Source organism: Tupaia chinensis, unplaced genomic scaffold, assembly GCF_000334495.1.
Source record: "Tupaia chinensis unplaced genomic scaffold, TupChi_1.0 Scaffold144336_1, whole genome shotgun sequence".
Taxonomy (NCBI): domain Eukaryota; kingdom Metazoa; phylum Chordata; class Mammalia; order Scandentia; family Tupaiidae; genus Tupaia; species Tupaia belangeri.
In genome coordinates this window covers 2,078,197-2,089,370 of record NW_006204194.1, presented here as the reverse complement: position 1 = coordinate 2,089,370, position 11,174 = coordinate 2,078,197, and the positions used below count along the sequence as shown (strand labels likewise).

At 45.7% G+C, this 11,174-nt stretch overlaps 1 protein-coding gene across 5 annotated transcripts in view; it reads left to right on the top strand.

The window, feature by feature from the left end:
- Window positions 1-11,174, top strand: part of ZNF582 (zinc finger protein 582) — a 29,307-nt gene that overhangs the window by 2,274 nt on the left and 15,859 nt on the right. For all 5 annotated transcript variants that reach the window (XM_006166779.2, XM_006166781.3, XM_006166780.3 and 2 more), the window contains exon 2: window positions 2,823-2,948. The gene's annotated coding sequence lies outside the window, so the exon portion shown is untranslated. The remainder of the gene's footprint in view (window positions 1-2,822; window positions 2,949-11,174) is intronic.

Below are 11,174 nucleotides of genomic sequence, written 5' to 3'. Positions count from 1 at the left end.
GGCACGTGTGCTCGCCAGACAGAGAGAGAGAGAGAGAGAGACAGAAAGCGAGAAATCACCCCTGAGGGGGGATGGCCACGCCACAATCCCTTCTCCTCCATTCTCCTCTCGGGATCTTGGGCACACATGCACACGCGCCTGGCGTGAGTTTTAAGCCACTGGGTCCGAGACGCAAACCACAGTCGACTACATGGGAGACCAGCAACATAGCCATTACACTAACTGCCGGTCCCGAAAGTTTATATTTTGAAGGCACATAACAGACACAGGATGATTAAAGTTAAGAATTGTTATGTAAATTAATTGTCATAGGGCAGTCATCCCTGATAGACTGAGAAGCATTTCCAGCAGGGAGAGGTCACACACCAATCTGTCTCCTTTTTTTTTTTTTATTTTGAGAGTTTTTTTTTTTTTTCCACTATAGGGCGCGTGCGCTCGCCAGACAGACAGAGACATAGAGACAGAAAGCGAGAAATCACCCCCCAGGGGGGATGGTCATGCCGCAATCCCTTCTCCTCCATTCTCCTCTCGGGATCTTGGGCACGCATGCACACGCATCCGGTGTGAGTTCTAAGCCACCGGGTCTGGGATGCGAACCGCGGTCCGCAGTCGATCGACTATGTGGGAATCCAGCGACATAGCCATTACGCTAACTGCTGGTTCCCCATTTTTTTTTCTCTACAAGTAGAGGTTTAGAGGCATGTATACATATGCCTTTTTCAAGCAGCATGCAGGGACTGGGCTTAAGTCCAGTTGGGTTCCTCAAGTAATGTCTTGAACAACTGCCCTGTATGCAGTTGGTTTATGTTATACATTTAAACGTCTGCATTTTTTTACTATAAGAAACTTTAGTAACCTAACAGGGTGTATTTATAAATATATGGAATTTTCTCCAATATTTTAAAATAGACAGTAATTTACCAGAAAGTTGTATTTTTGAAGACCAATTTAGTTGATATGTGGCCTTTTGAACTCAGCACATTTTTAAATTAATTAATGATTTTTTTGAGAGCGCTTTACTGCTGTGTGTTTGCACTCACCAGAGAGACAGAAAGTGAGAAATCACACCCCCCCTGGGGGGGGATGACCATGATACAATCCTTTCTCCTCAATTTTTTTCTTGGGATCTTGGGCACATATTGAAACTGAGCAGTGAACCCCTAATTTTTTGTTGTTGTTGTTCTTGAAATATAAGGTCCATTTACATTGTAACAGCCCAGAGTAAGGAGTAAGTCTTTAGACTTTGGTTATGATAATGAAACAACATTGACCATGAATAAGGGCCATTTGACCTCTAAAACTCACTTTAAGAAAAGATATGGTTTTCATTTCAATATGTAAGATGTTTTGTAGAATAGAAAGTGCTGGCTGTGAGCTTAAAGACACCAGGCTGAATGGCTCCAGAAACCTGAACAGAAATTTGGTTCTGTAAGTCCTCACCAATCAAGAATGCCCACAAGGGACCAGCAGTTTGCATAATGGCTATGTTGTTGGACTCCCATGTAGTCAACTGTGGTTCAATTCCTGGACCTGGTGGCTTAAAATCAAGCCAGGTGCATGAGCGTGCATGCCCAAGATCCCAAGAGGAGAATGGGGGAGAAGGAATTGCGGCATGACCATTCCCCGGGAGAGTGATTTCTCATTTTTTCTCTCTGTCTTTTTCTGGTGAGTGCATGTGCCCTATAGCAAAAACTTCTTAAAAAAAAAAAAAAAAAAAAAAAAGAATGCCCACAAGATGATCACATTCTCTTGAACCAGTCACTGAACTGATCATGCACCTGGGAACTGTGCCCCTAATTTTGCCCTTAAAAATGCTTGTGGGGAACATCTTGGGGAGACTGGGTCTTTTCAGCATGAACTACCCATTCTCCTTGCTTTGCGCTTTGCAATAAAGCTGTACTTTCCTTCATCACATCATATGCCTATGGTTTGGTTTTATAGCGCTTGGGTGAGCGAACCTGATGGACCACAAAGGGACTAAGGTCCTGCTGATGTAGGCAACTGTACTGAGACCTGTGCCATGCCTCTTCTGACCACTCCTCTTCATGGTGTGGAGACATCTGGAATTCACAATAACCCAAGGCTGTCTGTTTAATTACTGACACCTCCCAGGTCCCTGCTAAGCCTCAATCTCTCCCCGCTTTGAAATGATAAAAGCAACCTGAGGCCTTGAGAAGCCTGACACCCTGCCTATCTAAGCCTTCTCTAAAGTAAACTTTGAGCCTCTTCTTCCTGATAGGATACCCTTAGCATGCTGGAGCTCCCACTTCCCCCAAACTCCCCAATAAAAGACTGTGTTTAAGGGACCACCAGTTGGCGTAATGGTTATGTTGCTGGACTCCCATGTAGTTGATCATGGTTTGAGTCCTAGACCCAGTGGCATAAACACACTGGGCACATGTGTATGCATGCCCAAGAACCTGAGAGGAGAATGGAGAAGGGTTTGTGGCGTGGCCATCACCCCTCGGTGATGATTTCTTGCTTTTTGTCTCTGTCTTTCTGGTGAGTGCACGTGCCCTATAGCAAAAACTTCTCAAAATAAAAAAAAAAAAAAGAGATTGCTTAACCCCCACGGGGAGCCGGATATTCAGAGTGTTTACTCCTCCATGTTTGCTAGCATAATAACAAAAAGGTGTTCTTATTTCTCTGGAATGCTGCATTTCATCCCTCAGCCATCTTTTTTCCCTACCCTACAACATTTAATGCATTGTCTGGGAAACTAAAATCAGACTGGCCCTTTGAGCCACCAACCCCAGGGTGCTTTCCCCTGGGACAAGCACTGTGGTGCAGAGGGATAGGTGCACCCCCATCTTGTTTGACAGGATCCTTCAGCTGGGGTGCCTGCCCTGAGGATGAGCATTACTGGATCATCAGACTCCACTTGGAGAGAAGAAACAACTCTTGCTCCAGACCTGGATACATCACCTGTGGTCAACTCTAGTAATCTGGTAAGCCCTGGGGATCTATAGAGTCCATCAGTTAGTCCCACTCAGTATGAGTGGAAGAGGAGACCCGTAAACTCTCATTCGGTTGTAGGACTGGTAGTCAGGACTCATCTGTCTTTGTTTGGCCTGTGGCCAAATTTTGGTAATTTGGTATCTGTTGTAGAGTCTATCAATTAGTCTCACTCAGTATGAGTGGGAGAGGAGACCCGTACACTCTCTTTCTGTCATTGGACCAGTAGTCAGGACTCATTTGTCTTTGGTTGGTATGGAGAGGGAATGCATAACCCCTGAGTGAATAAGAATGTGACGAGTGTATGTGTTTGTGGTCCCACTGTGCATAGCACCATGGGATATGAATGGGTCTGTACTACGTTTCTGTGGTGGTTTCATGAAGGCTAAATGGCAATATTACACTCTGAGGGTCCCTTTCGACTCTTAAGTGTGTAATCCGATGGAGGTTCTGTATCTAATTGCCTATTGCCAAGGAAATACACAAAGTTCACAAGGGACATGGCCAGATAGATACCCGAATGGCCTCCCCTTTGGGGGTGGAGGACACCCATTCTTTGTTTTGCAACACCGCTCACAGGAGAAGGGGCACCGGCAGTTGGGAGGGCTTTCCCTGTAAAGGTGGATAGGCAGAGTAGATGTCAGGTCGCAAGTTTTGTCCCTGGAAGCTGGGACATGAGTTCCTCTCAACTGTAACAAAAGACATCCTCCCAGAACCCAGCCTGACTCTCCTGCAAAGACTTCCCCTTGTGGAGCCTAGTCCCATTGCTGGGGAAGGACCTGCTAACTAAACTTAGAGTGCAAATCGCTTTGACTTGTCTGGCTCAGCTGCTTTAACTATCAGCCTCACGAAAATCTTGGATGTGGCAATGTCCTGAGAGGAGGAATGGTGAATGTTTGCTCCCTAGGCACCCAGTGGAGATGATGAGGCACTCTTTTCATTTGTTAAAGACTTCCCTATAGTCTTGGCAGAGGGGGACATGCCAAGAATGACAAGCAACCACCCACCTATAGTGGTCGAGCTGAAACCTCAGACATAGCCTGTGCACCTCTGCCAGTACCCTCTAAGTCTAGTGACTGTCTATAAAGAAACAAATCAATAGGCTCAAAGAAGCCAGGATCCTGGTCAAGTACCAGTCTCCCTGGAACACTTCCTTCCTCCTCATGAAAAAGAGAACCTTTGGCAATTCAGGACTTGCCAGCTGTGAACGCTGCCACAGTGACCTAACATCCTACCATACCAAAGTTTGCTGAGCACTCTCCCAGCAGACTCTGAATGGTTCACTTGTCTGGATCTCAAGGATGCTTTCTTTTGCCTGTGGCTGGCAGCTGTCAGCCATCAGCCGACCATTATTTGCCCGGGAGTGGGAAGATCCAGACACCCAAAAGACAACACAATAAATGTGGTCCAGGGTCCTTCTCCAACTTTGTTTGGAGAAGCATTTGCTGCCAATTTAGAGAATTTTCTGAACCAAGGGACTGGATGCATACTCCTGCAATATGTTGATGACCTTCTGCTTGCTGGAGTGACCTGAGAAAACTGCTGGAGGGGAACTCGAGAGCTGCTCCAGCTCCTGTCCCAGGCTGGGTAGGATGGCCCACTACCAGGGTCTATTGACTGGAAATTCCTGAATTAGACTCCAGACCCTGCAGACCCTCAATCTCACTAGCTTCCTTCCAGCCATGCTGGGGCCTCCTGACCACAAATGTGAAGAAGCCCTTGATGAGGTGTTTTTCTGGGTGTCCTGACCTTGTGGACACACTGCTGAAGACTCCCAATTTCACTCTGTTCACTGATGATATCAGCTACATGGAGGATGGGACTTGATATGCTGGCTATGCAGTTACCTCCCAAGACACAGTGATTGAGGCTGGGGCACTGTTCCATGGATGATCTGCTCAGCAGGCTGAATTATGGGCATTACTCAGAACCTTAAGATTGGCAGCAAGTAAGAGGGTAAACATCTACCCAGACTCACACTATTCATTTGCTGCATAGTTCATGGGGCGTTATGCTGAGAGAAGGGACACCTCTCAGCAGAGGGAAAAATAGTCAAAAACGAGGAAATCTGCCAATTGTTAGAGGCTGTCTGGGAACCAAAAGAAATGGCAATCATTCATTGCAGGGGACACAAGTTGGGGGAAGACCCCATTTTCTTGGGAAACTGGCTGGCAGACCAGACAGCCAAGACCATGGCCATCAGGCTCTGACTGCAGTGGCTAAAATGTTGCCACTCAAAAGCCCCCCAAAAGCCTGCCCCCCCCCATACCTCTGATGAACATCACTGGGCAAAATTGGAGGGAGCAACCCTGGAAGAGGATGGATTGTGGAGACTGCCAGATAAAAGAATATACATACCTCAGTCTCTGGGATATTCATTGGTAAAGCAGCACCACAAGTTGACTCACTGGGGAAAAACTAACCTAGGAAACATGTCAGTCTGATGCTACTTTTTGAGTCACCTACCATCATTATGTGCAACTGTGAGCATGAGGTACGAGTCCTGTGCCAGAAATAACTGCCCAGGGGCCAGCACAGCCGGCTGGGATACAAGCTACCAGGACAACTCCCCTGGAGTTACTGGAGGCAGACTTCTCAGAAGTGTGACCATGCCAAGGCTATACATACTTACTAGTTCTGGTCTGCACTTACTCCGGCTGGATGGAAGACTTTCCTATCCAAACTGAAAAGGCAAAAAGAGACGGAGAGACAGCGAGAAATCCCCCCCCCGGGGGGGGGGATGACCACGCCACAATCCCTTCTCCTCCGTTCTCCTCTCGGGATCTTGGGCATACACGCACATGTGCCCAGTGTGAGTTTAAGCCACTGGGTCTGGGACTCGAACCACGGTCGACTACATGGGAGTCAAGCAACATAGCCATTATACCAACTGCTGGCCCCAAGGAGGAGTTTCTTAAGGTGTGGTTCCCATGTGCATGGTATAAGCTAAATGTCTGTGTGCCTTTTCCTTTATCTCTGTCTGCCTTTCCTTTTCTTCTGTGTCAGTGTGTTTTTCAGTGAACTTTAGGGCGATTTTCTTGACCCCTGTATATGTGGCATGGTGAGCAGGGTAAACCAAAGCTGTGCTGCTCTTCCAGAAGTCACAGCCAAGAGACTGTCAATGTCCCCTAGTAATACATGCTAGAGTCCAGAGGGCAATACGATTCATTCCCCTCCTAGTGGGGCTGGGGATTGCTGCTGGGGTTGGGGCTGGGTTGGAGGAGTGGCATCTTCTGCTGCTTACTACCAGCAGCTGTCCACTGCCCTGGCAGATGGACTCTAACAGGTAGCAAATATTGAGACTCTACAAGTCCAGCTTGACTCCTTGGCTGATGTGGTCCTACGGAACCGGAGAGGGTTAGATCTCTTGACTGCCAAAATGGGTGAACTCTGTTTATTTCTGAGAGAGGAATATTGCTTCTATGTCAATAAATTGGGTGTGGTCCGAGATATGGCCAGGCAGCTTAAATATTTGGTCTCCAAAAAGCGACAAGTGACAGCTGACTCCTGGGCAGGTTGGAATGGGCTCTAAATATGGGCCCCATAGCTACTGCCTCTCCTGGGGCCCTTGGCAGTTATTCTTTTAGCACTGACAGTCAGGCCATGTGTCCTTAATCTGATTTCGTAACCTCCTGCCTTGAAGCCATCAAGTATCAACTGCCAGTTGCTACCCTGAGAGCTGTTTACCACCCTCCTGTTAATTGACCCTCCTTGAGTATAGTTGAGGAGGCTCAAGAGGGGGGGATGATCTGGAGAACCCCTGAATTCATGAATAACTCAGGGCTGATAGCTGCCTGAAGTTGCTGTCCCCCAGCAAATTTACTGCCCCTCCCTGGAGTTACAGGGTTACCCGAAACCTTGAATAGTTAGACTTCTTATTTCTTTGCCACCTCCATTTTAGGGCAGATCCTGAGATCTCCCCTCCCAAATTGCCCCACGAAAGACCATATCCAACCTCGAGTCAGGGCTGGAGATTCAGAGTGTTAACTCCTCTGTGTCCACTGGTGTAATAAAGAGTTCGCCTTTCTCTCCTGAGTGCCATTTCCCTTCTCCGGTGTCTGTTTTTCTGCAACAAAAGTCTGAAGAAAAGGAAAGAAAGGAATCTCCCCCGTCACCCATCTGGGCTATGGGGGATGGTTTCAAATTCTCAGAGCCCTCAGGATACACCAGAGAGTAACTATGGCATGTACCATCAATTGCCCCAGGAACATTCACTGTCCCCATGACGGTTAAGAGTCCAGAAATGGAAACCGAGTCACAACACAGCCAACATTCTCAACATCTTGATAATGCTGAGGGATTGACAGTGTTTCCCGGCCAGCTTCACATCAAAGTCTTGTAGATTGGCAGTCACCCTAAAGGTGTTTACATGACTGTCCAATGCCCAGTAATTTCGTCTGATAGAGGTAGTTTCTAGGGACAAGAGTGTCCCTAAAAAAGTCCACATTACTTACCATTCTGACATCAAGAAGTGGAGTCTAGATGTTTCCTGACCAATACACCAAAATATGACACGGAGCACAGGGGTGATTTGGCCTAAACTCATAGTGATACACATGTTCTTGTCCCACACTCAGGAAGAACTAGAAACATGGACACTGAGAGTAGGTACTGCAAAGGGGAGAATTTATTAACAAAGTGGGAAGTTTATTAAAGAAAAGGAAAGGAAAAACAGCTCCCAAGAAGGGAGCAATCCCAGAAAATGGGTTCTCCTGTCTAGAAGCTTTGGGCCATGAAAACCATTATCTTATCTTTTCCTAGAATGTGGTGTGTTCTGAAAAAAGCCTGTTTTAGGTTTAGGTCACGCTGCATAAGTCAATCTCTGGGCCACCCCTATATCCATCTCAAAGCTTAGCCATTTTGTGATTCCACTTTGGACCCATACTCTATTTTTAGAGTCTCTGTCTCCTACCTTAACATCACAATGGTTTTCTTGCGGAGGAGAGGGGGAGGTCCCTTTGCCCTGTCTACCTGTAAGTGGAATCTAACTCCTGTCCTACTGATACAGGAGAAATACAGTAGGAAAAATGGTAATGATGGTACTGACAGTATTAGCTCAAGTTCTCCAGAGAGACAGACCTCTAAGATGAGTGGACAGTGAAAGGTGATTTATTAGAGGAATTGGCTCACTCGATTATGGAGGCTGTCTCCAAGGACAAGCCATTTGCAGGCTGGAAACCCAGGGTTGCCAGTCATGGCTAAGCCCAAGTCTAGAAACCTCAGAACCAGGGAAGCTGAGGCCGAAGGCCTGAGACCCTGGAGGGTCACTATTTTAAGTCCTAGAGTCCTAGGATTAGAATGATATGGAGTCTACGCTGTGGGAAATTTTGTTGTAGTTGTTTTTATTTCTGTAAGTGCCTAACTAAATGCTGTTCTGCTTCTGTAAACTGCTTGCAATGCCCTGGGAAAATGTTGTATCATAATCTCCCTGTCAGCGACTGAGCCCAGCAGCTGCAGGCCAAAAATATCGGCCCAAGCCAGTTTGACCAGAAATTCCTGAACATGAGCGACTAGGCCCAGCAGATGCGGACCACAGGTAACAAGATCAGCCCATGTCAGTTCAAACCAGACTTTCCTCACGTAAAGCCCCTCTTCCCCTCCCCTGCTACATGAGCCCTTATAATCCTGCTGCCATGCTTGTTCTGGGCCGAGCTTAGAGTGCAGACTCCTCTGAGTCTTCCAGTGTAATAAACCTGGGTTCTCCAACTCTGAGTAGCACTTGGTTTCTTGGCGGTCTGCTGCTGCAACACGAGAGCCTGGAGTTGTGATGGCCAAAGATAAGAGTGTGTCCCAGCTCTAGGAGAAAGGTAAATCGTTTTTTCCCCCCTCTCTCTAGGACCCTTGTGGATTGGATAGTGACCACAAAGAGTGTAGATCTGTCTCATTCAGTTTACCAACTCATAAAACCATACAGACAAATGTTTAGGGCCAGCAAGTGGCATAGTGGTTAAGGTGCTGGACTCCCACATGGCCAGTGGCAGTTCAAGACCCAGCCCTGGTAGCCTGCTTTCTCTTTCTCTCTGTGGACAGAAGTCTGACTGCTTTTTCCTAATTTTCAAAAATCCTTCCCAGAGGGCCTACAGAGAGTCATGCTCACAAATACTAACAGATCATTTTGACTCATTGGTAACAAGATTCTTCCTACATCCTGTCCCTGGCATAGTACTGGAGTATCTTTATGATGTGTATTAAGCCTCCTTATGACTGTTAATACATTCCTTTCTGAGCTCAGCAACTTTCCTTTTCCAATCACCAACCTAAAAACTGTAAAATCCACCTATAACCTACAAGCCCCCCCTCTTCCACATGTCTTGCCTTTTTGGGCCAAATGGAAAAACTCTTTACTAAATTCCAAACTCTGTCTCTCACTCTCAAAATTAAATAAAAGGAACCCCTGTAACTGGTCACCCAGAAAGAAAGGCATATTTTTGCCTCCACTCCAGCGTAGGTCACTCAAATTTGTGCTTCAAAATAAATACAGGGTTGGTTACTTCCATTGACATCTCTCTCTCTCTTACTCTCTCTCTGTTTCTCTCTGGTGAGCATGTGTGCCCTGTAGTAAATTTAAAAATAACAATAATGATAAATAAAATTAAAGAATTCTTTTAAAAAGTTTATAATTAGGGGCAGGAAACTTTTAAGCAAAATACAAAAGAATAAAGAAAAAGCCTGATTTGTCTAAATACATAACAGAGCAATACAAGAGTTACATGTAAAAATACTCCCCAATTTTTAAATTTGATTCTAGTCCAGACATCTGCCCTAAAAAGGATACTCAACATTTCCATTTGTAAGTCCAAAAGACATTTCCAATATCACATTCCAAACTAAACATCTTACTATCAGAAACATATTCCTCTCCCAGCCTTCCTGTCTCCCAGTTACTCAGTCCAAATGAACTCTTCCGCGCCTGCCAACATATTAGAGAGTTACTCCTATCTCTCTGGAGTACTGCCTTTTTGTTCCTCGGCCATCTGGTTTTCCACAACAATATCCACAGACAGAAAAGGCTGGCTCATCACAAGCCCAAATTGGTCCAGTGACCTCCTCTGAGATGCTCCTCTGATCATCTCACTCCTATTCTTCCAGGTCTTAGCTCAGAGTCCAGGGCTCCAGTCTCTGTTTGATTCTGTTTCTATGAGGCCTCATGGCTTCTGTAACATCACTAAGCAAATATCTGCTCTGATGAGGATTTCTCCAACGTTCCACCACACTGGGTCATCTGCCACTCAGAAAGCAGAGGTAGCATGTCCCTTACAGATACTGAAATCTGGTTTGGTGGAAATACCAATTCATCCACTCCATCATTGTGTGTCCTTTCACAAGTTACTTAACCTCTTTCCATATCCATTTACTTCATATACAAAATGAGGAAAATAATGCCTATTCTATAGGATTAGCATATGTGAAGCACCAAGTATGGCTTTTAACATGATTTGTTTGAGAAGGTTGAAATCAGCTTTTCTTCCTTTTTAAAAATTTTAAATTTGTCAGAGGGGACATGTGGTCACTGGAAAGAGAAGGAGGGACAGAGACAACAAAAGCACTCCCTTTGGTGAACAGTTATGCTGCAATCCCTTCTCCATTTCTCCCTACTGTCAGGATTTTGGGCATTCATGCATACATGTTCAGCATGCCTCTCAAGCCACTGGGTCCAGGACTCAACCTGCACAATTGGTCAGGTGGGATCCAACCACTTTAATCACCAGTTCCAAGAGTCTTCAAGAAATCAAAGAATTCAAACAAACAAACAAAACCCCCATTTTTTGTTTTTTAAACAAAAGGGATAGAATCCTGAGAGTTTAATTGGACACAGCAGGGCATCTGGCCACTCTTGTTCCTTTCTCTATTTCCTCCCATCCTCAATCAAACTCTTTTTTTTTTTTTTCTCTCATTTTTTTTTTATTTATTAGTTCACTTTACACCATCACAACACACAAATGAATTTTCCATCCAAAATACACTGTGCATTGTCTCAAGTACATCCGCATATATGTTCTCAACAAATAATTTTCCAATTCTTATGTCCTGCATACCTTGCCCTTTGTCTTGCCATCCCTGATTCCCCATCCCCCACCCTCTGCTATGTCCCACCTTCCCCCCTCCCTTTTTCCCTGGCATCCATGGTTGCCCTCCATACCTTCCTCCCCCCCCTCCATTCAATTGTTTTGCCAATGAACTTAATTAGTCTAAATAAATCCATTAGCTAGCACAGCTGA